This window comes from Elaeis guineensis, chromosome 8 (genome assembly GCF_000442705.2).
Source record: "Elaeis guineensis isolate ETL-2024a chromosome 8, EG11, whole genome shotgun sequence".
Taxonomy (NCBI): Eukaryota; Viridiplantae; Streptophyta; class Magnoliopsida; order Arecales; family Arecaceae; genus Elaeis; species Elaeis guineensis.
The window spans coordinates 69,412,021-69,417,906 of NC_026000.2; positions in this window are offsets into that span (position 1 = coordinate 69,412,021).

Below are 5,886 nucleotides of genomic sequence, written 5' to 3' on the forward strand. Positions count from 1 at the left end.
GGATCTTGTTGAACTTGATGAGAACAATGAGGACCCGATCACCTATATGAATGCAATACAGAGATCTGACTCTAATAATTAACTTGAAGCCTTAAAATCTGAAATGGAGTCCATGAAGGTCAATGATGTATGGACATTAGTTGATCCACCTGAAGGAGTTAAACTCATAAAATGTAAGTGGATCTTCAAAAGGAAGAGGGGCATAGATGGAAAGATGGAGACCTATAAAGTATGTTAGGTTGCCAAAGGTTATCGTCAACATTATGATATTGACTATGACGAGATATTTTCTTCTATGGCAATGCTCAAGTCTATTCAGATTACGCTTGCGATAGCGGTACACATGGACTATAAAATCTGACTAATGGATATGAAAATAGCTTTTCTAAATGGAGAGCTAGAAGAAGAGATGTGTATGATACAGCCTGAGGGTTTCACATCTCCAAAAGAGTCCAAAGTGTGCAAGCTTCAAGGATCCATTTATGGATTGAAGCAGGTATCTAGGAGTTGAAACATGCATTTTGATAAGGTCATCAGAATGTATGATTTCAATAGGAACAGAGAAGAATCTTGCATTTACAAATGGATAAATAACTCTGTGATTGTATTTCTTATTTTGTATGTGGATGATATTCTCTTAATAAAAAATGATATCCCTACATTACAAGAAATAAAAGTTTGGTTATCATCTCAGTTCTATATGAAGGACTCGGGAGAAGCATCCTACATCTTTGGGATGAAGATCTATAGAGATAAACCAAAAAAGTTGCTTAGATTGTCTCAATCCATATACATAGACACTGTGTTGAAGCAATTTAGCATAAAGAATTCCAAGAAAGGCTATCTTTCAATAGACTATGAAATTTCTCTCTCGAAGAAAGATTGTCCAATAACTCCTTAAGAGAGAGCGTATGAGTAGAGTTTCATATGCTTCAGTAGTAGATTCTATAATGTGCACCATGATATATACTAGATCGAAGTGGCATACTCACTAGGGATAGTGAGTAGATACCAATTTGATCTAGGAGAGAACCACTGGAAGGTCGTAAAGATCATTCTTAAGTATTTAAGAAATACTAAGGACCAATGGCTTATTTATGGTGAAACTGACTTGAAACTAGTGAGGTTTACCGACTCCAGCTTTCAGTCAGACCATGACGATAGTAAGAGTGTATCTGATTATATTTTTATCCTGAACATTGAAGCAATCTGCTGAAAAAATTTCAAGCAGCATATCGTGGCTGACTCTATTTGTGAAGTGGAGTATATCATGGCATCCGATACTGTGAAGGAAGCTGTATGGTTGTGAAAGTTCATCGATGAGCTCAGAGTGGCACCCTCCATCAATGGCCCTATCTTATTATATTGTGACAATGCTGGAGCAATTGCTCATGCCAAAGAACCAAAGTCCCATCGATGCACCAAGCTTATTCTGCATCGCTACCACCTTATTCAGAAGATCATGGATCGAGATGCCGTCGACCTTCAGAAGATCGATGGAAAGAAGAACCTAGCTAACCTATTTACTAAAACTCTTGAAATCAAAGAGTTCGATGATCACAAGTCGAAGATGGATATATTGTTAGATGTGTGCCCTAGATTCCAGATTGGCTGACACATTCCTGTACAAATCTAAGGGCAAATTTATAATTTTGACTATAAATCAATAAATGGGTTATTCTTCTATCACATTATGTACATTGTGTCTGTGATATATTTTTTGAGTTAGTAAAAATATCAATTCATATTTTTAAGAGTTAAAAATTTAAGGCATGAATTTACATAACTAACTCATAAACAGCTTCTGACTATAGGATCATCACGAGATTGGTGATCGATCCAGAAGGTTGGTGTACGATCGCTTCTTTAGGTAGATGTGCCTTGAGTTTACAGTGTGGAGATACTAGAGTGAGAGTACAGGTATTAGTTGAGAATGGGAGTACTGAGCGTGACCATATCGAGCAGTCATAAGGAAGTCTACCTTCTCATCGATGACTAGCTCGATGCTGTAGCTGTGTGTCTAGTTCTTTGACCTGAGGTGCATTGACAGTTCACCTTAAGTGTGTTATAGTTTGACTACACCATAACTCAGTCTCCTAGCCATTTGAAACCTTGAGGTGTATGTTGGCTGTAGCATATTCATTATAGGAACTAAGTCGCACCAAGATGGGATCTATCAACCTCGATAGATAAGAGGAGTAGTCCTATGATGATCGAAAGATCGAATTCTTAAGCCAATGGCCATAGTAGAGTGAAATAATGGAAAAAGAGTTTTCTATTGGGATTTTACATCAGACTCAGATTGATCGATTGATTCATATGATTGATGTTGGGTTTGACGAGTTCACCTTAACCCTAATTCAATCGGGACTCATGATAGAGAAACTTAATCACATAGGTAGCTGCACTGAGAGGTTCATCTTCAGTTCTGATAGATTGCCACCATATACTGCTAAGTATCACTAGTGAATTTTGAGAATAATTAGAATGATCTTGATGATTGATCATTCTAATTGTATGAATCAGAAGAGTTCGGGTCCATCGAAAGGAGTTTCGATGATGTCAATGATGAGATCACGACATATCTCATTACCATACAGAATTGAACCTAACTGGGTCACACAAATAAAGATTAGGGTCTGGATGTCATCAATTGGGCTAACCCAATTGATTTGGATTAGATCCAATTAGGTTCAAAGAAATCGTGCTAGCACTCGATTGAGCCTAACTTTCTCCTCGTGTAATCTTTTCTATCTCGACTGAGTCAAATGTGATTTAACTCATCCAGAGAACCTTAAGAAGATTTTTTTCAGTCTAAATGAAGCTTGTCCAGCTCAGAAAAGGCTTGTCTTAATTCATGAGATGAATTTAAAATAAGCACCTGATAATTCCTGTCACCCGTCAATTTCATTTTAGGACATCTGTCAAATGTTGACATATGGGTCTTAAACTGAAGAGAGCTCATTGGAAGATTTTTGTGGAGTGTCCACATGCCAAAACCATATTGAATTGGGCACCATAATTAGATTATGGCATGAGCCTAATTGGATTAAAGTGGGCACCCCAAATGGATAAGGATGAAAAGTCCTGATTAACATGGACTCTTTGGCGCCAACCCTTGCTTGTGCTTATCCAAAGTTGGTGCCAACATAGGAGAGAGGGTGGGGATTCTTATCTGATGTGATCAGATGATATCACTCCACCAATTAAATTTTTTTCAGAATTAATTGGAATTTTTTGATTGGTCGAATGATGTGGCACTGCGCAGTGCAGCAGGGTCTATATAAACCCTATCTGCGCCTAGGGTTTTAAGTTTTTATGACAAACCATCAAAGCTGCCACCCCCTCCCTTCTTCTCTACATTCTCCCTACTCTCCTATCTCCCCTCTTCACGTCCAAGGAGTTGGATGTCCATCTAGCAAAGGTCCAAGGTGTGGTGACGCCTGGAACAGGAAGGCTGCAGGACATCTTCGATAGGCTGCTGCTCCAACTTCAGAAGGAGTTCTAAAGTACTTCCAAATTAGATAGAGATCTAATTTTTGGAGCATAGATTCATGAGAAGAAGATGTTCCAAGTCCTATCTAAGTAGATATCGGTATAGGCCAGGTGCTTGTGTGGCTATATCAGAACCTCGGGCTGTGCTTAGATCATCTACAGGGTAATCAGATTACCCTTGAGGTATATCTATACTTCTCATACTTTTAGATTTAATTTTAGATTTTAAATATTAGATAATAAAATTAGATCTAACAAATATTAGATCTGAAATAGCATAAGATAAAATTTTTAAATTATTCTACCCTAGATTTGATGAAATCTGGAAGATCCTACAAAGGAAAAAAGCGGTTTTTCCTTCAACTGGTATCAGAGCCAGGTTTTTGGCTCTATTTCAGATCTATTTAAATCTAATTTTTATATTTATTTATCTAATATTTAAAAGTTTTAGATTTTACATTAGATATGATAAGATCTAAAATCAAAATATTTAAAATTAAATCTTAGAAGATCTAACATGCATGAGATGCATGACTAGACTAGGATTAGTTGAATCCATGAACAGTCTTAAGTTTTATATTTTAATGAGATTAAAATATGAATTAAATCTAATTTATTCTCTATTTTTTTGATGTTATAATTATTATAATTAAATCATAAAATAAAAAATAAAATTTTAATTTTTTCATAAAATTGATCTGTTGCATGCCTAGACTAGTTGTAGAATTGTTCCAGTAACTTGTCTAGAATAGATTTAATTTTGAATAGTTTAATTTAAATCTTATTTTTTAGATATTATATATGATGTATCAAATCTGAAAGTATATTAATTAGATCAATTTTTGATACATGAGATATATGCAAAGCATGTATTAGTTAGATCTTAAATTGTATATGTGATATGTTAATTTAGATCTAACTAATTTTGTTGTTAAATTTATATTTCTGGTTAAGATGTTCCTCATGGCCGTCCAATCATAAGAACAAAGTAGGGTTTAAAGGCCCTCTCCTCCCATTAAATGGGGTGTTCATATGATGTGTAGGGGTACCGTGCGTTCATCCTTAATCAGAAATCAAAACTTACTTTTCTGTAAAACCCTAGATCTTGAAACTCTAGGATTTATTTTACATACTTTGTTTATGAACCCAAACTTAATTAATAAATTAAGCTTATGAAATTAGGTTAGGTCTAAAATTAAAAATTTTAGATCTAAGATATTTTCATAAAATTGGATTCAGGCTTGGGTAGCTCAATTAGGTCTAGCGGTTGATCAAACCGAATCAAGAGTTGGTTAGGTGGGATCATGAAAGCTAATAATTGACCAACCTAATAGGATTATGTCTGGGTCAAGGTCGAATCACATTTAGATGTGACTCGATCAAGTTAAGACCTAATTTGGCTCAGCCGTAAGAGTCTAGATTGTAGGCTAACCCAATTGGTTCTGCATCGACAATTTGGTGTCTAAGGTAAGTTGGACAGATGTGACTGACTGGTTTTAATTGGAAGCTACTCGACTCGAATGTGTTCTTGTCAAGTTAATGGCATATCCTTCCACCGGTCTCACTTACCTAGCCATATGTGTCGACCCCGTTCTGATTTGAGGTGGCTAACAATTCGAGCTGACCCATGTCACTAGGTTAGTCATAATTATTATGACTATGTCAAGTCAAGTTTAATGAGACCTAAATCAAATCTCCCTAAAAAAATATTAAGTCTAGGTCTTCCACCATTGTGGATGTGCGGGCCCTTTCCGAGGTTGATTATTCTCGACTGGTTACAGTGACTCAATTGCAACGAAAAGATACAACCATGTCTATTAGATATTGGATGCTACAGATTAGAGGATGGGTTAGGCTCAATATTTCGGATACAGTGAGGGACCCAATCAGGAATCTAGTTCGTGCAAATGGTGGGTTTGGCTTAACTAAGGATTAGAGCAATATTCTGGATACAATGAGCTTTATGAATTACAGATCAAGTTTTGGATGCACCATATTTATAGAATCATTGGACAAGAGTTGTCCACTCATTCGTTGACCCATCACCAATAACTGTTAGGTGAGGTGATGAGCCAGTCAGTGAGACCGCACCACCCACTAGAAATCATTGATCACGAAGATTTTTACATCTCTACCAAGGGAGTGTAGGGATCTGAGAAAATAGTGGGAGCCTAATTTCTTTAAAAATAAAATCCTTAAACAAATTGGTTAAGTCTGAGTACAAAATCTAACAAAAAACTTTTCACTCTCTACAGGAAATATGTCTTCCTCCAACCCCCTGACCAAAATACTAGACACCCACAGATTGACTGGATCCAATTTTAAAGACTGGTTGAGGAACTACAGAATTATTCTGGATTCTAAAAAATTGACTCATATCATGGACCAGGA